This window comes from Squalius cephalus (genome assembly GCF_949319135.1).
Source record: "Squalius cephalus genome assembly, chromosome: 3".
NCBI classification, from domain to species: domain Eukaryota; kingdom Metazoa; phylum Chordata; class Actinopteri; order Cypriniformes; family Leuciscidae; genus Squalius; species Squalius cephalus.
The window spans coordinates 44,852,681-44,876,842 of NC_137124.1; the positions used below are offsets into that span (position 1 = coordinate 44,852,681).

The 24,162-nt window shown below is 45.0% G+C and overlaps 1 long non-coding RNA gene across 1 annotated transcript in view; it reads right to left on the bottom strand.

The window, feature by feature from the left end:
* The window catches only part of LOC307155628, a 290,008-nt gene extending 271,578 nt beyond the window's left edge, over positions 1-18,430 (bottom strand). The window contains exon 1 of the long non-coding RNA XR_013820546.1: positions 18,397-18,430. This is a non-coding gene — a long non-coding RNA (uncharacterized lncRNA). The remainder of the gene's footprint in view (positions 1-18,396) is intronic.
* Between the last annotated feature and the right edge of the window lie 5,732 nt (positions 18,431-24,162).

Genomic DNA, 24,162 nt, shown 5'->3' on the forward strand with positions numbered 1-24,162 from the left:
CACTATTTCTTGACCGCAACCTGAGAGAATCAATCTACTAGCACTTTAATCTTAGTTCGTTTTCTTAATAAGATTTGCACCAGTTCAACCAGAATTAGGAGATATTGTGTACTTGCGTTTAGATGCTCCTGAGCGCGTGCGTTCCCTGTGACGAAGTTGCTGGAGAGGGAATCTCTTCGGCGCTGATTGGCTGGCAGTCGGTCGATGATGCGTTCTGAGGGACAGCACTCGATGGTGAGTGGTTGGTTGGCTTTGCCGGGTGGCGCTTCGTTCGCGGGATTTCCTGGATTGCGGGTTGCTATGCAACGGAGTTTCCTCTGAGTCTGGAGCGACTCTGAGAGGGGTTTCTTTGAAGAAGTTCAACGAAGGATCTTACGGAAGAGTTGATGAGTTTTGAGTGAGCTCTTGGTGGTTTGAAGAGTATGTAAGCATACACGCTGGACGATGGAAAGGTCAGCAAGAGCAAAAGTCACTGCAAAAGCGAGGCACAAGGCAGGCAAAAAGCAAGGCAAAAGCAACTCATAGCTGCTTGTCATTGGGTTATAAGCGTGTCCATCTGACCCGTCCTTCCTAGTGCGACAGCCAATCAGATATTGTCTTGGGCGGGACCTACGCCCCGTTCTCCGGTTCTTGCATGTAATTAGCGTAAAGTCCACATGATCACGTGTGCCCAAACTCCTGAGAGTTTAGTTAAACGCTTTAATAAGTAAACTTAATAGTTTAAATATGGTGCATCCTACACACATCTACTTTATATCAACATTCTAGAAATCATTTACCCATCAAGTAGGTACCAAAATACATATACTTCCCATAGTGGAGGTGGAACTAAATAAGGATTTCGCTGTGATAAGTGTTTAACACACAAAATTAACTTCAGTAATATACAGCATACATACTACAGAGAATACACATGTATGAGGCAACTTCTGGTGATTAGTTCCTATAACTGAGGTAGAAAACCTTACAAATAGGCTGTAATGAAAGTTAAACACACAGAAAGAACTCCACAGGTTACATAAAATATACATGATACTTAAGATATATGTGAGGTAAATACTGGTGATCAATTCAGCTTATTGGAAGCAATTTTGAGATCGTTGTTTGTATTAAACCACAAGTGGGTTAATTTCAGTCTATTGGTTTTGGAGACAAAAGTCTCTGGAATTTACAACTGCAGAAAAGGGGGGTGTCCCCTGGTTTAGGGTTTGTGGTGATTCTGGGCCATAAGAATGCTTTAGCATCCTTCGTTTCCTGATAAGGCTGTGGATTTATGCATTGGGGTCACCACAGGGTTCTTGGCCATTTGGTCTTAAGTTTGTGGAACAAAGAGGAATCTTTTCCTGCTGTCCTGGCATCGCTGGTTTGAGATTAGACACACACAACAAGGGAAAGGGGGGTGACATCTCCTTTAGCCATCTCGGCACCATGACTGTGTTTTATGACTTACTAATGATTCACTGGGGAATCGTTCCGAACTGCGGAATGTGGTGTTGGGTTAATATGAAATGGACTGTTCAAGGATAATCCTACATATTCCCCCTTTCGGTCGGTGATGTTCCAGGTGAGGACATCGGCGAGCGCTGGATAAAATAGGCAGAGAGAGAGAGACAACACATACAAACACAACACAACACTCCATCACTTAGCTGAGTTCTGGTGCAAGATTTCGCTTTTGAGAATATTGTGGGCCTATGGCGCGACAGGTTAACAATTATGATGATGATGGTGGCTTTTCTTGATTACCCTAGTTTTGGTTGTGCGACGCACGGGTAGGGGCGTAATCCCAATTAAATTGGTCGAGTTCTCAGATTCGGGATCTGGTTCTGCTCGCTCTTGGTTGCCAGCGTTTTTCCTAGAATTTCGCGTTCCGTATGAGATTCGTCGCCTGATAGGTGATCGAAGCTAAATCATCGGTATGGAGGATCTACGTACAACTGCATGGTTATAATTATTTAATCGGTTGCGAGAGTGCCATGACGGGTAGCTCACGGGACTCTGCAATCCACGTTTTTGCACAGTGGACGTAGTGAGTCAACCCTATCGTCAGGCCCTATACCAAGTTTCTGTAGGTTTAAGATTGTTTAGGTGAGAGGAGTGGAGAGTGGAAGAGAAGGAAGGGAATAAAGAAAGTGAGCATTAGTAATGACTTCTAGTAATTACTTCTTGTTAGTGGGGCAATCTCAAAAGAGTGGTTGCATATCATTTGAACAACTCTGAGTAAGGTGTTTATGAAGACAATTGAGTGTTTCATGAAATAGGGTGTAGTGTGTGGTGTAATTGATCTGTGTCAGTCACTTTTGGTTTCCCCCTTTTCTTGTCTGTTGGAGCCCAAGTGCCCTTTTATCTGGTTTCGGTGGACCCAACGTAGGACTGGCTCATTGCGCTTTTGGCTCATCTTGATTCGGTATGCGACAGGTGAGAGCTTGTCCACGATTTCATGGGGTCCTGTCCAGCGAGGCAGGAACTTCTTTGACAGGCGATGGGGACCCGATTGTTGTGACTGCACAAAACTGTAGTACCACACTTTGTCTCCGATGTTGAATTCTTGGTGAGAGGCCTTCTGGTCGTAATAGGCTTTGCGACCTTCTGCACTTTTCTGTAGTTGTTGTTGCGTAAAAGCAAAGGCGGTTCTTAGATGGCGATGCAACTCTTCAAGATACTGGTGGGTGGTATATGCCGTGACAAGGCTCATGTCACCTGGCTGGTAGAGCAGGTGGAGCGGCAGTGTCATTTGCCGTCCCGTCATTAGCTCAAAGGGTGGCACCCCGGTGGACTTGTTAGGAGTTGCTCTGATAGCCATTAGCACTAGCGGGAGCTTGATATCCCAATCCTTTTGGTTCGCAGACACATACTTCTTTAGCATGCTGACCACGGTTCGGTTGGAACGCTCCACTTGCCCAGAGGCGATAGGGTGGTGGCTGATATGAAGCTTGGCCTGTATGCCCAGGAGTTTCCAGACTTCCTGCATGATTTCGGCAGTGAAATGTGTTCCGCGGTCAGAGTTCACTCTCAGCGGCAGTCCAAATCTTGAAAAGATATGGTTCATTAGGAGGCAGGCCGTGGTTTGAGCTGTATCATTGGGAGCGGGAAGGCACTCTACCCATTTTGTGAATTCACAGACGACGGTAAGGAAATATTTGTTACCCCTTGTTGACCTTGGTAGGGGTCCGACCCAGTCGATTTGGAGGTCCGACCATGGGAAGGACATTCCTTTTCGCTGTAGTGGTGCTCTGTGGTTCGGGTTCGCAGGTTGGAATTGGCAACACACCAGGCACCCTTTTACATACTCTGCTACATCTTGCTGCATGCCAGGCCAGTATGCCACTTGTCTTAGCGTTTCATAAGTGGCTTTGGCGCCGTGGTGTCCGGCACATGGTGCATCGTGGGAATGTGTGAGCATAACCCCCCTTTGGCACTGAGGGACAACAAGCTTGGGCGTAGTGAGTTCATCAGGGACATATACCAGTATGCCATTGTTTAGATGTAGCATGTGCAGGAGTGCATTAAAATGCCGGAGGTCAGAGGAAGCAGCAAGGTCAGAGGTGGTTATGGGGTTTGATTGTGGGTCAGAGAGGTGATTAACAATAGTTTGGATGGCTGCATCCGAAGTTTGGAGAGTTATTATGTCGTCATTGGAAATTTGGGGTGAGATGCTGATTTGGGAGGAGGCGGGGTTTTGCACGGCTTGTGTGTGCTGGTGGCGTGTGATGACAGAAACACATGGACTGGGTGGGAGGGGTTTAAAAGTCCAAGGATCACCATGTAGCGCGCCAGCTTTGGCAAGGGCATCAGTTTGGTCGTTGTAGTCTTTGTCTTGCCCTGGTTGCCGTGAGTGACCGCGGACCTTTTTCCAATAGACGAGCATGTCGTGTTTCGTGACTATGTCGTCGCATGCTTGGAAGAGATCTTGATGCTTGACAGGTTTGTTGTTGGATGTTTTGAACCCATTCTGTTTCCATATTGGTATGTGGCATGTGAAGCTCAGTCGAGCATAGTTTGAGTCAGTACAGATGAGGAGTTCTTTGATGTCGTGAGATACAGCAATTTGGAGGGTGATGAGGATGGCTGCTATTTCTGCATATTGTGATGTGTGAGGGCCCAGTTGGAGCCGTTGTGGTGGGCAGGGGTTGTCGTTGAGCCAGACCACACCTGCTCCCGCCTTGAGGTTACCCTGGTGATTATATGAGCAGCCGTCAACATATGCTGTGGGCATCCCTTGACATACGTTCTCCTCAAAGTATCTGTGGTTTGTTTGTGCTGTTTGTGGAGGTTCTTTAGGTTCAGGTAATGCGTTTGGGGTATCGTCGGAGCAGTTTTGACAGGCTGCCAGTCCATTGCCTAAGGATGATTTGTGGTTTTGGGCATAGCGTGCTTCGACGTCACGTCCTTGGAGTGTCATCAGCCATGTGGCTATGCGAGCGTTGGTGACCACGCCGTCTCTGATTCTCTGGCTGTTAAGGAAAGTTACAGGTTGGTGGCATGTCTCTATGATGACCTTTTGGGCACCAATGTAGTTTGAGAAACGTTGGATGGCCCACACTGTGCAGAGCAAGGCCTTTTCGCAGTCTGAGTATTTGGACTCTGGTGGAAGCAGCGTCTTGCTAGCATAGGCGACCACTCGCTTATCTCTGTCGTGGAGTTGGTATAGGCCCGCACTGAGACATTGGCTGGAGAATCCAGCTTCCAGGTAAAATTCTTTCCCTGGGTCAGGGTAGGCCAGACATGGGGCAGAGCAGAGGCGCTGTTTTAACTCACTCATGGCCTGGTCTTGAGCTTCTGCCCACACGAATGGTTGGTCCTTCTTGAGAAGGGAAGTGAGTGGACGTGCAATGTCTGAGTAGTTCTCTATGAATTGTCGTGAGTAATTGCATACGCCTAAGAAGCTGCGAAGTTCTGACACATTAGTGGGCATTTTGATGTTCTGAATTGCTTGGGTGCGGCTCGACTGTGGCTCGATACCTTGAGGTCCGATGCGCAAGCCCACATAGTTTACTTTGGTTTTACACCACTGTCCTTTGTGGAGAGCAATCTTCGCACCTGCATTTGTTAGTTGGTTCAGAACATGATCTATCTCCTTCAGATGATCAGCGACATTGGTACTCTTCATGAGTACATCGTCCACATAGATAAGGTTGCCTCTGGTTCGTGCATCAGGGCATGCTTTGTTGAGGAAGATATTAAATTCTGCTGGTGAATTGGCATACCCAAAGGGGCACCGGGTGAAGGTGTATTGTCGGTTCCCAAAGGTGAATGCCAGTTTGTGTTGGTCCTCTGGGTGCACAGGAATTGTCCAGAATCCTGAAGCGACGTCCAGAGTTGAAAGAATGGTTGCACCTTTGATTTTTGGAATTTCTTGGTCCAGCTGTGTCATGGGCCATCGTGATAAGGGCACCTGTTGGTTCAACTTACGATAGTCTATTGTGGGCCTCCATTTGCCGTTGGGTTTCAGGACTGGCCATATGGGGGCTGAGTAGGTGCTGTTGCAATGACGGATGACTCCGTTTTTCAACATTGAGTCGATGATTTCCTGCACGGGCTCATATGATGCAATGGGAATTTTGTACTGCCGTACAAAAGTTGGTGGCGCACTTGGGTGCGTCGGTATGCGTACCGTGTGGATGTTGGTGAGTCCACAGTCCAAAGAGTCTTTTGCAAAGGAGTCTTTGTACTTATACAGGACTTTGTGAAGTCCCTGTCGGTCAGTGTCATTGTGGAGGGCGTCTGCCTCGTTCAGAATTTGTTGGAGCTGAGCGTTGAACCCTGCATACGGCTCTTCCACCGTAGGGTCGTCGGAGAGGCCCTTGACTGTGGGGATTACCAGTTCGTTTGGTTCTGTCACAGGTTGTGTTGAGATGGTGTACACAGCGAGGTGTGCGTCATCCGTAAGTTCTGATCTGCAGACGTTTTCTTGGGACACTGGCAGGATGGAGGTGATGGCAATGGTTTTGAGGGGTGCTGTGAAAACTCTGTGGTCAATGCTTTCTTCTGGCAGTAAGTGGGCTGGTATGGGGCCTATGACAGGTACAGAGAGCTCAAAGTCATGGAATGTTTGGCTGATGAGCCATCCGAGGTGACTTGCTCTGGGGATCTTGATGTCGTTGGCGGTACAGTTGTTGAACAGTACATACACAGCGCGAGATGACACTTCCATGAGAGGTGTGGCTTCTAGAGTTAGTCCCAGTTTTAAGCAGTTCTGGGAAGGCTCGAAGAAGCCCAGCTTGTGGTTGAGGTTTTGGCCAGGTCGCATGTTAAGGCGGACACTGACACTCTTGGTGTAGGCAGGTATTGTGACCTCCTGTTCATTGGTCGTGGCACATACTTCTGGTATGGTTTGCCCAGATTGGAGATTCTTGAGGTTGACTGAAGTGCTTATTTGGCGAGACAAGGGAGCCCATATGGCTTCGTTCAAAGTGTCCACGTAGGCATTGAGTCTGACCATAATGTCTGCTCCGATGTAGATATCGTGTGGCAGGTCGGGGACAACGAGGAAGTAGTGACTTAGGTGTCTGTCGTTCCAGCACATGTCTAAGGCACAGACAGTCTTAGAGGTAATCATGGTTAAGGAGCATGGATTCAAAGGGAAGCGGTTATGCTTGGTGGCATGTGGCAGTTCAGGTTTGTCTTTCTTTAAGGCTCTGAAGAGCTTCAGGCTGATGGCTGAGTTTTCGGCCCATAGGGCTAGCACAGAGTCAGGTGCTGTCATGCCTTGAATGTCTATAGCTGTCATCAGTTGAAAGCCATTTGAGCCTGGTTCTGTGGTTTTGAATGCGCACAGAAGAGAAGTTTGACTCTTGCCATGTGGCACCAAGTTTGAGACTTGCTTTTGTCTTGGGCTTGAGTTTTCGCTCAATGAGCTGGAGCCAGTGTCTGTGACTTGACACTGCGCTTCTGTGGAGCATTGTGAGTGAAAGGGAAGGGGTTCCCGAACTTGGGCCCATATCTTTAGGTGCTTAAAGTCTATTAAGGGCTCAAAGCGATTCAGAAGGTCTTTGCCAATGAGAAGAGGATATGTGTCCAACGGCGAGATGTACACAGGGTGTATAAGGCTCATTGGTCCGACGGTCAGGTGGATTGGGGCCACCTGCTCCAACCGCAGTCCCGTGTGGGAATAGGCTTGAACATTGAGTGCACACTTTTGAAGTCTGAGAGTTCCACTGGTTCTTTTGGTTCTTTCTTGAATTTCTTCTAAGAGCTGAGTGGACATTAGGGTGATGTCGGCTCCCGTGTCTACTAGGGCCTCTAGTTTGACATGGTGTTCTAGTGTGATGGAGAGGTAGAACTTCCTTGCCACACCTTTCTCGATGAGGTCACCCAGAAGTTGAGGAACTGGAGTTTGGGTTGAGACAGGTAGAGTGTTGTGGTTTGTTTGCTGTTGCTCGCAGGGGTGACAGACAACCAAGATGGCGCTTTCTGGTACTTGAGTGGTTCCATCCTCCTCTGGTTCTTGGAGGTTTCTGTGGTATGAGTTGACATGTGTCGGATCAGGTTCTGAATCTGTTGCTAGGCATTCAGGTCCAGTCTCTTGTTTCCTTGACAATGGTGTTATGGCAGCGTTACTTGTCGTGTTTTGAGGGTGGTGAATGTGAGAGAGGTGGTTATTGCTCTGGCTGATGTGTACCAGGTGGTCGCTGTTCCCTTGCTTCGCCTCTAGTCACGCTGAGTCTGACTTGTCTTTCTTTTCCCATTTCCTGTCCTCTTCATTGCGTTTGAAGAATTCTTTCATGAACATCTGCATCATTTCTTGTGAACTGATACCTGGTGCAGTCTGTTGTTCTTGTGTGGACTCAGTGTGGGGTTGGTCTGATTGATGCCTGGGTGGATTTCGTCGTCGACCCCTTGGGCTAGTTGTTCCTGGGGGCGTGTGTCGCTTTCCTTTAGACGTCCAGTTGGCCTCCCATGAACCTTTTCCTCTTGAGTTTCCATATGACCGTGTCTGGTTCCATGAATTATCCCAGCGGTTTTCGTGCGGCCATGACTGGTCCCATGATTTCTCCCAGTGGTGTCCAGACGTGTGTGGCGTGTCTCGTTGCTTGTGCCAGTGATTGTTTGGTTGTTTGGGTCTGACACTGACATGAGAGTCCCGTTCTTTTCTGAAGGAGGATTGTCTTTGTTCTTTAGGTGGCAGCTTGGTGCTTTCGTGATGCTGGGTGCCCTCTAGGGCTAATCCTTGATATTGCGTATTGAAATCACAAACTGCTGGTGGTTTGGTTCCCTTTTCTGAGGCCATTTTTTGTTTGCCATAGGCTTTGTGGGCCAAATCCCTCAACTGTTGTGTAGTCATTGTGCGAGGACAGGCCATGACGCCTAGGTGGTGGCTTACTCCAGGGTGGAGGTTTCTCAGAAAGAGGGTTTTGAAGTTCAAGTCCTCCTCCATGTCAGGTTCATTACGTGCACCAAAGTAAGCTCGTCTGAGTCTGTTGTAAAAGGCTTGGGGTGTCTCATGCCGGCCTTGTTTGGTTTCTAGGGCGGCCACCAGTCCTTGGTCTGCCTCTGGGTCTGCAAATTCTTTAATTAGGGCTTCTCGGAGGAGGTGGAAGTCTGACTTGGTGTGTGTAGGCTGTCTATCCAAGAAACTTCGCACCTCAGGACTGGATGTTGTTCGAAGCAAATAAAGTCTGTCTCTGTCTGTCACATTGGATCTCATTTCCAAGTGGAATTCAATATCTTGCAGGTAGGCCTGGACATCTTGACTTCCTGCCACATTTGGGGTGAATTTGTTGATGTTCCTGGCCAGCTTGTCAAGGTCCTTGAGTTCCAGGCCATGTGCAGCTTCATAGTCGGTTCGGAGAGACCCCCTTCTCTTGTCAGCAGGGTAGCGCTCCTCCATGACAGCTGTATAGGGCTTTGGTGGTGATTCTTCACTTTTTCTTTGATGTGGCAGTCCCAGGATAGGGGACGCAGCTCTGCTGGGCAGGGGTGAGACCAGAGGACGCCTTGTCCTGGTTGGCTCAGGGTGCAGCTCATACGCATGCTTGAGTTCCTCTCTGATTGAGTCGGATTCTTCTTTTACATAGTCGAGCTGTTGAGTCAAGTCGCTGATCTGATTTCGTGACCTTTCAAGATGGTTTTCAAGGGCCTTTATTCGGCTGTTCTTGTCTCTGAAGTCAGCCTTGGCTTTTTCCAGTAGCTGCTCTGCATACTGTAACTTGTTGGCCAGATCATCTTGGGCAGCCCTAGCTTGTTCTAATTCTCTGTTGGTGGTTGTCAATGTTTCTTGAAGCCTTTCGATTTCCTCTTTGGCGCCTGGCTCCACCTCGTCGGACCCTTCCTGTTGGTCCTGTGCTTCCAGTTCTAACTGCTTGATGCGTTGTTTTGCGCGAGTCAGCTCCTCCTGGAGGTGAGCTTCTTGCTCATCACTCAGTTTGAGTGAGGCTATCAGCGTGTGACTTAGGGAGCCAGTGATCTTTGCTATCTCTTTGTGGTTGTAGCTGCGCGTTGGATCCTGTGTTGTGATGTCAGAGATGTTGGCATCCAGTTGTTCTTGCGTGTGCTGTCGTAGGTTGTTGGCAGCCTGGGGCAAGAAGTTGCATGTCACGATACTTAACCAGTTCTCTAAGTCTTCCCAGTGGGTGGTGTGATCATCAGTGCGAGACATGTTGGCACAAGGTAGGGAAAACCTGGAAAAGAGACTGGCACAGATCTGTGAAAGTGTGTGTGAGCTAAGTATGTGATGGGTGGTTAAGTGTGGTTTGCTGGAGCTGTGGGCCTCCTTTGACGTGTACTGCTACTCGTAGTCTCTGTGGGAGAAAATAGTGCAGCTTGGAGGATACAGCTGAGAGGAGGGAGAGTGAGCAAAGACCAGACAAAGCAAGGTGATATTCAAAGACAGTAGATAGCAATCAGGGCTGTGAAACAAAGAACTAAAAATAAAATAATAGTAATATTCTCAAGGAAGGGAAGAATTTTTTTTTTTTGTAAATAATTCAATAGAGATACTTCAATGAAGGTCAAATTGAAAGGTACCTGGAATCTCTTAATTCTGTGTATTATTGTCGTTATAACTTCCTCCTGGTAGAAAGAAAGTGTTAACGACAATAATCGTGCTCCTTCTTATAGGATCGACACCATACACCTGTTACGTGCTCCTTTTTTTTTGGAATGCGTTAAGTGAGCGGTAGTCGTTTATGGTTCCTCCTATCAATTTATTTATTAATTTATTTATTTATTTGCCAATAAATTTATTTTAATTTTATTCCAATTTATTCGACTGTGTAGGATGCCAAAATGTAGGGTAGCGTGCGGTGCAAGGAGGGTGAATTCACACAACTGTTAAAACTTCAGAATGTTTGCGAACAGTTTCTTTGAAAACTTCCTGTAATTACTGATTGATTCTCACAGGTTCAGTTCCAGAAATATCATGGGTAGAAGAGAGAAGAAGCAGAAAAGACAAGGAAGGAGTTAAATGCAAGTGAGGGAAGGGATACTGACTCAATTAGCATGTGGATCTAGTTGACCAATAGTTATGCTATGGTTATATGCTAATCCACTAAGCCTTGTTGCGATTAAAGGCTGCTTTTATTTGGTGCACATCTAAATAAAACAATGTCAAAAGGGAGTTGTTTCCACTTTATCATTAAACTCGCAGAGTGTTTTATCTATACATTTATGTCAATAAATATATACATACATTACTGCTCCCACTGAAAATAGGAGAAGGGAAAATGGAGCGGAAGGGAAAACAATACTGGCAATAGGAGATTTTGAAAACAAAATTAATTAAAAAGAAAATAAGAAAATAAAATAAAATAAAAATAAAATAAAATTAATGTAAAATTAAAAGTAAATAAACAAAATTTTAATTATCGTAGTCTCTTTATTTAAAACAAATGAACGATGAAGTTCCTCGTTATTTGTTTAAAAGAAATGAGACTAACAGTGTAATCCAAGCGTTAATAATAATTAACATGCAAAGGGACCGCCCATGACGGTACAGAATGAGAGAGAAAACAAATGAAAATGGGAAATAAACAACAAAACAGAGTGAATAAATAAAGTAAAATAAAGGAATAAAAAAAAAGGAAGAAAAAAAATTAATAATAATAAAATAATACAAAAATAAAGAAAAATAAAATGGCTGATCTAATTGGTAACTGGTTTACTTAAACTTTGAAGGTCAAGATTTCCTATTACACAATTGAAGAGCTATTGCCAATGTAATGCTTAGGGTATTGGTGATTACGATTAGCCTAGATTTAACTCTAGTTAATTGTATATTCGTCACAAATTAAATACTTCTGAGTCAATATTCCTTTAATGGGGATAGGGAGGTGAAAAAAAATAAAGTAAAACATAAAATGGGAATGTTCACAGATTGTTAGAGTGGAGATGTGAAAAGGTTAAATCATTTCAACACTGCTACACAACACACTGCATCCAGCTTCAGCGAGCCACACCAATGCTTGCGCTAACCTACGAGGCTAATGGCTTTAGCATAGACTTCCGTGAACACCTGAGTTGTTTACAAAAGTGCGCGCATGCGCACTTGAGGGTCAACCCGAAAATCTTTTAAGACTTCCGTGTCACGGCTGTTACTATGGTGACGCACAGCCTAACAGTTCAAGACGCACGTGGGTATGTCTGCGTGCAGACAAAGTTCAAAACATTACATGAAATGGCGGCGCATTTCAGTATTACACAAACACTGGGCGCTTATTCTTTACGATATGGCGCTCAATAAATCTCAGCTCTTTGTGAGTGAGGCAAAATATTTCGTGCACTGCAGATGCACTGTTAAAACAATAACGTTATTGCGATCTCGGCGGATCGGAATTCTTCGTGTCAGTTTCTGTGGACACGCAACACAGCATGCAGGATTTACTGCATCAATTTACTTGATCAAGTTTAACAAAACTCCCATTCAAATCAGGCTCGGACACATGTAGTGTTTCACGAGTAACAGTATCTACTTCACCAAGTGAGTCAATACAAACAGGTACATTAGTTAGCTACTCTAATGTCAACCTAGGGAGACAGCTTAGTTGATTTAATATTGGAACACGCAATAATTAATCAATCTAGCTATAACAAGGCCTTTTAGAAAGAAAGTAAGGAACACGCTTACTTCTCTCCTGGTGCGCTGTAAGGCGACTTTCTTTTGTCTCAACAGACAATCTTAAATTCGTTTACTGCAGTTTTAACAATAACAACAAAACACTTATACAAACTAAACGTGAGTTTAGATTTCCATTCATTCACACAACGCCCTGTTATGCGCTCTTAACGTTACACATCAACAATAAAATACTCGTTTTCCTGTGTCTCTAATCTATCTTTCCGGACCAATAGATTAGATACAATCACAAATGACTTGTTTTGTGCTTACAATTTAGTTTAAACTGCCCGAAATATGTCTCCACCAGATATGTAAGATTAATAAGGGAATTAAGATCAATATAACTCAAAGGGGATTGAATTACAGGAAATAAGAACCGAATTATTATGCAAACTATTCAGAATTAATATTTAACACTTTATCAACTATTCGTCCACCGATAAGTTGAGATTAGGGTATTTTACCAATTCTGGACAGAATATTATTCCGTGGCCTACGGTAATAATATCATAAAGTTATGATAACTGATTAATATGAGCAAGGTAGCAAAATCTTCAGTTTAAGGCAGTAACTTGTAAGCACACAGAACAAGACGCTTGTATGTAAAATCAACCAAGACTTTATTGAACTACTCTAATACACACAAACTAAACTAACACAAAAACACACAAACATTCATTCAAACAGTGACAGAGAGTGATGTTATTAACGGAGTGTGAATGGAGTCCCAAATGTCTAGCGTTAGACACTATTTCTTGACCGCAACCTGAGAGAATCAATCTACTAGCACTTTAATCTTAGTTCGTTTTCTTAATAAGATTTGCACCAGTTCAACCAGAATTAGGAGATATTGTGTACTTGCGTTTAGATGCTCCTGAGCGCGTGCGTTCCCTGTGACGAAGTTGCTGGAGAGGGAATCTCTTCGGCGCTGATTGGCTGGCAGTCGGTCGATGATGCGTTCTGAGGGACAGCACTCGATGGTGAGTGGTTGGTTGGCTTTGCCGGGTGGCGCTTCGTTCGCGGGATTTCCTGGATTGCGGGTTGCTATGCAACGGAGTTTCCTCTGAGTCTGGAGCGACTCTGAGAGGGGTTTCTTTGAAGAAGTTCAACGAAGGATCTTACGGAAGAGTTGATGAGTTTTGAGTGAGCTCTTGGTGGTTTGAAGAGTATGTAAGCATACACGCTGGACGATGGAAAGGTCAGCAAGAGCAAAAGTCACTGCAAAAGCGAGGCACAAGGCAGGCAAAAAGCAAGGCAAAAGCAACTCATAGCTGCTTGTCATTGGGTTATAAGCGTGTCCATCTGACCCGTCCTTCCTAGTGCGACAGCCAATCAGATATTGTCTTGGGCGGGACCTACGCCCCGTTCTCCGGTTCTTGCATGTAATTAGCGTAAAGTCCACATGATCACGTGTGCCCAAACTCCTGAGAGTTTAGTTAAACGCTTTAATAAGTAAACTTAATAGTTTAAATATGGTGCATCCTACACACATCTACTTTATATCAACATTCTAGAAATCATTTACCCATCAAGTAGGTACCAAAATACATATACTTCCCATAGTGGAGGTGGAACTAAATAAGGATTTCGCTGTGATAAGTGTTTAACACACAAAATTAACTTCAGTAATATACAGCATACATACTACAGAGAATACACATGTATGAGGCAACTTCTGGTGATTAGTTCCTATAACTGAGGTAGAAAACCTTACAAATAGGCTGTAATGAAAGTTAAACACACAGAAAGAACTCCACAGGTTACATAAAATATACATGATACTTAAGATATATGTGAGGTAAATACTGGTGATCAATTCAGCTTATTGGAAGCAATTTTGAGATCGTTGTTTGTATTAAACCACAAGTGGGTTAATTTCAGTCTATTGGTTTTGGAGACAAAAGTCTCTGGAATTTACAACTGCAGAAAAGGGGGGTGTCCCCTGGTTTAGGGTTTGTGGTGATTCTGGGCCATAAGAATGCTTTAGCATCCTTCGTTTCCTGATAAGGCTGTGGATTTATGCATTGGGGTCACCACAGGGTTCTTGGCCATTTGGTCTTAAGTTTGTGGAACAAAGAGGAATCTTTTCCTGCTGTCCTGGCATCGCTGGTTTGAGATTAGACACACACAACAAGGGAAAGGGGGGTGACATCTCCTTTAGCCATCTCGGCACCATGACTGTGTTTTATGACTTACTAATGATTCACTGGGGAATCGTTCCGAACTGCGGAATGTGGTGTTGGGTTAATATGAAATGGACTGTTCAAGGATAATCCTACACCAGTATCGGGTTCTTCCCTTCGACCTAGGTTTATCACCCTAGGACCTTTACAAAATGCATGGATGCAGACTCCAGGGCATTCGCATATTAAATTATATCGACGATTGGTTGATTCTAGCTCAGTCCGAGCAGATGGCAGTTCGGCAGGACCATCAATGTTCTTGGCACATAAATCGGCTAGAAATGATGGCGGTATTTCAAGCACTCAAATATTTCCTGCCAGACCTGAGAGGTCACCATGTGCTTGTCCGCACAGACAACACATCGGTGGTCTCCTATATCAACCATCAGGGGGGTCTGAGGTCACGTCACCTATGCAAGCAGGCCAATCAGATCCTCCTATTGGCCCAGGGGAAATTGCTGTCACTCAGGGCAGTATATATTCTGGGGCATCAGAATCTGGGAGCGGATATCCTGTCGAGGCAGGGGAGTGGAGACTTCACCCCGAGGTGGTGGAGCTCCTTTGGGAGAAATTTGGTCAAGCTCAAGTCGACCTGTTCGCATCATCAGAGACAACCCATTGTCCCATGTGGTTCTCCCTTACGCACCCAGCTCCTCTCGGACTGGATGTGATGGTGCAGGTGTGGCCGAGGCTACACCTGTACGCATTTCCCCCGATATCCATGCTTCCGGGTTTTCTGGAGAGGGTTTGCCGGGAAGGGGCCCGTCTGTTATTAGTAGCCCCTTACTGGCCGGCCCGAGTGTGGTTCTCGGACCTAGTGTCCTTTCTAGATGGCTCTCCCATGGAGATTCCGGTCAGGAGGGACCTACTGTCCCAAAAAAGGGGCACAATATTTCACTCTCATCCGGAGTTGTGGAAACTGTGGGCCTGGCCTCTGAGGGGGCCCGGCTTATAAAATCCGGTCTCTCAACTGAGGTCGTTGAGACCATCCTCCATTCCAGAGCACCTTCTACGAGAAAACTTTATGCATTGAAATGGAAATTATTCTCTGCCTGGTGTGGTGAACGTCACCTAGATCCTGTTAACTGCCCTGTTGGTACAGTTCTTGATTTCTTGCAAGACCGTGTCTCTGCTGGATTATCTCCTTCTACCTTAAAGGTATATGTGGTGGCTATATCGGCCTACCACACCCCTCTGGGGGGCACTTCTCTTGGGAGAGATCCTCTGATTATTTGTTTTCTCTGTGGTACATTGAGGTTGAGACCTGCATTGCACTCTAGAGCACCGGCTTGGGATTTGGCCATTGTACTTGAGGGTCTGGCTTTGGCTCCCTTCGAGCCCATTGAAGAGGTTTCAGAAAAGTTCCTCACTCTAAAAACTTTATTTCTTCTCGCTATTTCTTCTATCAAGAGAATTGGAGATTTGCAAGCCTTGTCGGTTACTCCTTCATGTTCTGAATTTGCACCTGGTATGGTGAAGGCATTTCTTAACCCTAGACCGGGTTACATCCCTAAGATCCCTACCAATGTTGCGGGCCCAATAGTGCTGAAGGGCTTTTATCCTCCACCATTTAATACCCCAGATCAGGAAAAACTTAATCTGTTATGTCCCGTTCGGGCTTTGGATGCTTACGTTCACAGAGCTGCCCTGTGGCGTAAATCAGAGCAATTATTTGTCTGCTTCGGGTCACCTAAGAAAGTTTGCCCTGCATCTAAACAGGTAATGAGCAAGTGGGTAGTTGAGGCTGTCTCACTTGCTTATGAAGCGGCCGGACAGCCTTCACCCTTGGCTGTTCGGGCCCATTCTACTAGGAGTATGGCTGCCTCTAAGGATTTAATTTCGGGAGCTTCTCTTCAGGATATTTGTAATGCGGTGGGCTGATCCTCACCACATACATTTGTCCGATTTTATGATCTAGACCTCTCCACTCCTGGGGCTAGGTTGCTTGCTTCTTGGGTATGGGTATGGGGTTCCCACAGCGTCTCAAACGCAGCTCGAGTTCCCTTGAAAGGGGTATGTAACCTTGGTTCCCTGGTTCCTTGATTGCTCGCTGATCGATTGCTCCTGTCTGCCTCGCTGATCGATTGCTCCTGTCTGCCTCGCTGCCTGCTGTGAGTTTGTTTGCTTCGGTGCTGTAAGCTCCGTCTTAGCCTCGTATTTCTTTCTGTTTTGAACCATCATTTACTATCATTTCTAGTTGTTTATACTACTAAATACAGCTTACCCAACATCTCAGATTAACCTGACATCGCTAGCTTCTGTTATTATTAGCACAACACGCTAGTAATTCGCTAGCCTGTTAACACGCCACCCGTGTGCTCAGTTTTTTTTTTTTTTTTTTTTTTCTCGCACGCCCGCGCCTTTAAGTTTATAAAAAGCCCAGGTGAGTAAGAATCAGTCAACAAACACGGTGAGTAATGTCTTGTCCTTGTCCTGTTATTGTCACCTGCACTTCATGTCACATGTTTAGCATAGCCTTCTCTGTCGGCAGTATAGGATTTATATGTGATAAATGCAAGGAGACATTTAGGCTGACGGAGAAGATTTCAGAACTAGACATGCATCAAAACTTTAATTGAGGATAGCAAGAGTGCTAGAGCCTGACATCAAAGCAAATTTAAAAGTGCTGGCTAATGCTAATCGTAAATTCTCTAAGATCATTATTCACGTCGGCACTAATGATGTTTCGACTCTGCCAGTCAGAGATCACCAAAATTAATATTAAAGAGGTGTGTGAACTCGCAAGTACAATGTCAAGCACTGTAATTTGCTCTGGCCCCCTTCCTGTTTGCAGGAGTGATGAAATAGTTAGTAGATTGTGTTCACTCAATGGCTGGTTGTCGAGGTGGTGTCCGCATAATAATATAGAATTCATAGACAATTGGAAAAGTTTTTGGGGCAGACCTGACCTGTTGAAAAGAGATGGTATTCATCCCTCCTGGGATGGTGCTGCTCTTCTCTCTAGTAATTTGGCTCATAGTCTTAGAGATAAAAAATGACAAATTGGGCACCAGGTCAGGTGGCAGACTGGCTTAACCGACTGTCTGCTAGCGGCCTCACGTCACCAAGGTCAGATAATTCCCATCACATAGAGCCTCTTTCACCTATATATCATCATATAGAGACTGTGTCTGTTCCCCGAATTTGGAGATCCAAAAAACGTCCAAACCATTTTAAAGGTTAAAAATTTAATTGATGTTCAACAAATAAAAAACAGATATAATACAGATGAGCAAATGCTAAAGTTTGGGTTGCTGAATATTCGATCGCTTACTCCAAAAGCACTCATTGTTAATGATATGATTTCAGATAGTAACCTAGATGTGCTGTGTTTGACAGAATCCTGGCTAAAACCAACCGATTACATTACTTTAAATGAGTCCACCCCGCAAGATTACTGTTATAAACATGAACCTCGTCTGAAACGCAAAGGGGGAGGTGTTGCTGTAATTTATAGTAATATTTTCAAAACTACTAAGAAATCTAGTTTTAAATATACTTCTTTTGAAGTGTTGGTGCTTAATGTAAAAATATATAGTACAAATGATAAATCACGTTTGAGATTTGTGCTGGCTACTGTATACAGGCCACCAGGGCACCATAAAGATTTTATCAAAGAATTTGCGGACTTTCTATCAGAATTAATATTGACTGCAGATAAAGTACTAATTGTTGGTGATTTTAATATACACATAGATAATGAAAAAGATGCATTGGGATTGGCATTTAAAGACATTGTAAACTCAATTGGAGTTAGACAACATGTGTCAGGACCTACTCATTCTCGTAATCATACTCTAGATCTAATATTATCACATGGAATAGATGTTGATGCCGTTGAAATTCTGCAGCAGAGCGATGACATCTCAGATCATTATCTAGTCTCATGTAAATTACATTTAGCCAAGGCTGCAAAGCCGACTCCATGTTATAAATATGTTAGACCTATCACTTCTGCCACTAAAGATTGCTTTATCAATAATCTTCCTAATCAGTTTCATCATCTCAGCATCCCAGATAGCTTAGAAGAACTCGATATTGCAACAGAAACTTTTAACTCTCTCTTTTCCAGCACTTTAGACACAGTTGCTCCGTTGTGTTTAAAGAAGATTAAAGAAAATAGTCCAACGCCGTGGTACAACGAGCACACTCAGGCACTTAAGAGAGCAGCCAGAAAAATGGAGCGCAACTGGAAGAAAACAAAATTAGAGGTATTTCGGATTTCATGGAAGGAGAGCTCGATTACTTACTCGATTACTTCTCGATTACTGCTAGATCTGCTTATTTTTCAACCCTATTAGAAGAAAATAAACATAATCCTAGGTATTTATTTGAAACAGTGGCTAAACTAACTAAAAAGAAAGCTTCAAGCCCAGAAGTTTCCAAGCAACACAGCAGTAATGACTTTATGAACTTCTTCACTTAATGATGTTTTATTAACAAGGTTCGGGAGGAGCACGTTCAGATAATTAACACAAGTGGAGAGCACTCAGCAATCAATGGTGAGAGGTATATATACTCAGCAGTCTCACCTCATTCCATTGACAGTTTTTGCAGCAGTTTAGTAGCTTCTTCTCAGCTCTGCAGCCATGTCTCAACGCCCAAGCTCTTCCTCTGACGAAGAAGCAAACTTTGCCAGGGATGCACCTGTGAATTCCACCGGTCCCACGACCATACCTCCTACGCCGGATGTTGCACCTGAACACCAGGCTTCTTCACGCGGCCGCACACCGGCCCGAACAGCCCTGCGCTCACCAAGGCGCCGTGGCCAGTCTTCACCGCCCCCGGCAAGACTTCCATCTACTTCTCCAGCTTCCTCCTACCGCTCGGCCGTCCCGACGATCCCACCTATCGGGAAATGGACCGTAGCCGGATTAAGACAAGCACTGGGGAATTCAGACATACAAGCTTCGCGAAAAATGAACAAGGCGGAGCTGTATGATCTGTACGTTTCCTTACAGTCAACTCCCAAGACGACCCACAGGCAGAGCAAAGCCCGTAGGGCCCAAAAATCGCCTGCCCAGTCACCACTATCGTCTTCCCGCACAGGATCCGGATCGCTGCGTCCACCAAGACGCAGCAACAGGCCTTCAGCGAGCCTGGGCCGCGCACCAGATTCCGCTATGGCATTCCCACCTCTCGATGAGGCCCAGCCCTCCACCATGGCTTCTGCTGCCACAGCGCAGCATGTAGCCGGGCCCAGCGGCCTCCCCACAACCACTCAGTTTTTTACTCCTGCTGTTTCTAACCCTTTTTCTTTTCAGTGGCCTCCAGCTCCCGTCGCAGACATTAGCACGAGGCTATCACCGATAGCAGCACAGGCACATCCATTTCAACAGTCTCATCCAACAGGTTACAACCCTGCCCACTTTCAGTGGCCTGCAGCTCCAGCAGCTCAATCAAACACGGGCCCGCCTCCGTTTGCAGCTCATTCACACAATCCTTCATATTCTGCAACTAACTTTCCTTTTCAAGCCACAACAGGTCATCCAAGCGTGAGGCCGCCGCCGACATTCGCAGACCCGGCTCATACCCTTCCCAGCTCTATGTTACAACAAAAATCACCTTATTCTCTGTTCACAGCAACACCGATGCCCGTGCCATCCAACTCGGTCGCCATGGAACCACCACCAGTATCCCAAAACATTCGTGCACAGATCCTCTCAGGTGCGGATGTAGACCTTTCTTCTCTTCTCTCTCTACTCCCCTCAGCCGAACCTGACCATCAAATAGATTGCGGGGATTTCTCGGTCACCCTGAAAAACACAAACACTCACTCATCTCGCATTCTTTAATTTTCCGAGTTTTCAATTGCTTTTTCCCGTTACACTGAAATAATCTGTTCAGCTTTCCCCCACAGGCGGCGCGAACTGAATGACTACCAAACCATCATAGCCGAACTCGCGCTGTCCTATGGGGGTGGGCATTTCTACACTTACCACAAACTTTTTTCAGCCAAAAGTGCCGTGCGAGTCGCACAGTGGAACCAGTGCACATACTGGGGCGCACTCGACCAGGATCTCCACAGCAGGGTGTTTCTGGGCTGTATAAGAGGCTGTAAATGGTTCGCACTCTGAAAAACTAGACAAAGTCTTTAACAAAAAGAATCAATTTATTTTAATAGAGCAAGAGCAGACGTTTCAGCCTGTTTCTGGGCTGTAAAAACATCACTTGCGCAGTCTGCAGGTCAGTAACGCACACGACCACGTCGTGCCCGAAGGTTAACTCTTCCTCTCTTCCCTACCCAGAAAAAAGCAACGCTAGATCCACCAGCTATGTGCCGCGTGCTGCAACCACCATTGCAATGCAGGACTCTGCTTTTGATGAAAGCAGGCAGCCTTGTAAATTTTTCAATGCAGGCAAATGCCAAAGATCGCGCTGCAGGTATATGCACAACTGCAGCTTTTGTGGCGGCGCCCATGCTCGCATCATATGTCCAGTTTTCAAGTCTGTGAATAAAAAATCTAAAAATTATTGGGAGACTCCTGTAAATATTTTGCGCATGCACTTCGAACTAGCTCATCACCCGGATGCCGAATTTACTGATTATCTGCTGTCAGGTTTAAAAAATGGTTTTAAGCCCGGCTTAGAATGTCCGCTTTCTCAAAACATCATATGTAAAAATCTCCAATCCGCCCTTATAGAACCTGAAGTCGTAGACAAACTGATCAAAAAAGAAGTTGAGTCTGGCTTCATGATCGGTCCATTCGACGACAAACCTCCATTTAATCTGTTTCGTATCAGCCCCATTGGAGTGGCTACAAGGAAATTCTCGGGTAAAAAACGTCTAATAATCGACTTGTCAGCCCCGCATAATTCCCCGTTCCCAAGCATAAACAGCTTGATCCCTCTCGACGAATTTTCGCTCAAATACCACGACATAGATCAAGCTATCGACATGATCAAAATCGCAGGTCAGGGTGCTTGGCTCGCAAAACTCGACGTCACATCTGCTTTCAAAGTAATGCCTATCCATCCAGGTTCATGGCATCTTTTTGGAGTGCGCTGGCTTGGGAAATATTATTTCGCAGTACGTTTAACATTCGGATGCAAAAGCAGCCCGAAAATATTTGACATGCTATCAGAAGCCGTTTGCTGGATCTTGTCGAACAACTACGCCATTCCTTACCTTATTCATCTGTTAGATGATTTTCTAATAATCTCGCCTCCCGATGCTATCCCAGCCGCGCACATCCTCACGGTACAAAACGTTTTCTCAGAGCTAGGAATTCCTATCGCACAGGAAAAAACCATGGGCCCTGCAACATCTATCGAGTTCCTAGGAATTAATTTGGATTCAGACAAACTCCAAGCATCCCTCCCCAAAGAAAAAATCGATCGAATAATCCTCGTCTCTTCTACTTTCCTCGAAGAATCTAATTTTTCAAAACGCGAACTTCTGTCCCTGCTCGGACATCTAAACTTCGCAATGCGCATCATCCCACAGGGCCGCCCCTTCATCTCGCATCTCCTCTCACTCGCGTCCTCCGTCCACTCACTAGAAGACCGCATTTCTATAACCCAAGCATGTCGCGACGAACTTAGGCTATGGATAACTTTTCTAAAACAGTGGAACGGCCTCTCTTTTTTCTACAACAACCTTGTTTCATCCCCCACCGACATCCAATTGTTTACAGACGCTGCCCCCTCAATAGGGTTCGGGGGATTTTATCAAGGTCGTTGGTTCGCGGCTCCGTGGCCACCTCAGCTCCAGGACATATCTCAATCCTCAGCTCTATTCGAGCTTTACCCTCTCGTAGTAGCAGCTTTCCTGTGGGGAAAAGAATGGCCCGCAAGTAGCGTTTTAGTGCATTGCGACAATGACGCAACAGTGCATTGCATTAACAAAGGCCGTTCCCATTCACCCGCTCTGATGCCACTCTTAAGACGTCTCATCTGGATTTCAGCTTGCGACCAATTCATTATCATTGCTAAACACATCCCTGGGTCAAAAAACCAAATCGCTGACTCTCTGTCTCGTTTTCTGTTTCAGAAATTCAGGATGCTGGCTCCAGAGGCGGATCAATTCCCAACTCCAGTTCCTCGCTATTCAGAACTAATATTCCCGTAACCCATCCGTTAAAACCTCTGCTTGACGCATCACTCGACACTATCCTCCAAGCAGTATCTCCCAGGACCCTTCAATCCTACGTTACTGCTTGGAGATGTTTTAAAACGTTCCTTGTCTCTTATAACTTGCCTTTCCCTGATTTTTCTCTTCTCTCAATCACCTCTTTTATCTCCTACCTTAATATCTCTAAGGGCCTGCAAGTCGGGTCCATCAAAGGTTATTTAAGCGGCATCCAGTTTTTTCATAAATTGATGTACGGCGCTCCCTCCTCTGAGATAAACAATTCACAAACCTCACTCCTGATTAAAGGGATTCAAAGATCCCAGCCTACCCGTCCCGACACCAGGCAAACTATAACGCTAGACATTCTCACCAATTGTATTCACGCCCTTTGCACAGGCTACCAAACCCTTGATATCGCTCGCACACTCGACGCCATGTTTATCTTAGCCTTTTTCGGTTTTCTTAGATGCTCGGAACTCGCCATCACTTCCAAATTTGACCCAAAAATCCATCCCACCATCTCAGACTTATCAGTACTAGATGGCGAAACCATTTCATATTTGATCAAACAAAGTAAGACTGACCAAACCAAAAAAGGTCACTTCATCTACATTTTTAACCTCGCTTCGCAAATCCAACCATACCAGTCAATTCTGGCATATCTGCAATGGAGAAGTTCTCAGGCTAAATCTCCTCTGGAACCCCTGTTCTTAGATGAATCCAAAAAACCCGTGACACGTTTTTGGTTCCAGAAACACCTCAAATCTGTTCTCCAACAGTCAGGCATTCCAGCAAAGAATTTTTCAAGTCACTCATTCCGCATCGGGGCAGCAACTTCAGCAGCCCAAAAAGGCCTCTCCCAACAGCAGATTCAAGCCCTTGGGAGATGGTCCTCCGATGCTTTCCAAAGCTACATCAGGACCAACCGGTTCCATATTAAAAAAGCTCACCAAACCCTCATCGAGTAGAAAAAAAAACAAACAAAAAAAACCCTCTTCTTTACTGTCTCTTCTTTACTGTCTCCTCTTTCTGTCCAGCGAGCACTGGTCTCACAGCGGACGGAGTGAGAACTTTCCCAGTGGAGCACTTACATTTTCTCTTTCATCCAGCGATGCAGTGTGAGAAAAACTCCTGGGCAAGCACTCACTTTCCTGTTTCCTTTCCGTCCAGCGAGCATTGGTCTCACAGCGGATGGAGTAAGAACTTTCCCAGTAGAGCACTTACGTTTTCTCTTTCATCCAACGATGCAGTATGAGAAAATCTCCTGGGTAAGCACTCACTTTCCTGTTTCCTTTCCGTCCAGCGAGCACTGGTCTCACAGTGGTTGGAGTGAGAACTTTCCCAGTGGAGCACTTACGTTTTCTCTTTCATCCAATGATGCAGTGTGAGAAAATCTCCTGGGCAAGCACTCATTTTCCTGTTTCCTTTCCGTCCAGCGAGCAGTGGTCTCACAGCGGACGGAGTGAGAGCTTTCCCAGTAGAGCACTTACGTTTTTTGTAAATCATATGCATTAGTACACAAATGACATGCTTGTAATAAAAAAAGCATTTTATGCCCTATTGCTTAATAACAAATAACTTCGTCACAAAACATACTTATAAATGTTATTTCTTTAAAATAAAAGATTATTATATGAATTAAGGGGTTTGATTAATTACATTAAGATTGTGATTCCATAATTGTATTATAGTGTTCTTTAGTCAAGGCTAGACAACCAATTAATATTTATACCCACAAAACATAGCTAGCATTCTGTAATTTATTTAAATGTCTAAACTGTTAATAAGAAATATAGTAATATACACAAATAAACATTAATTTATGGCTCTTTTAATAAATAAAAGTGTAC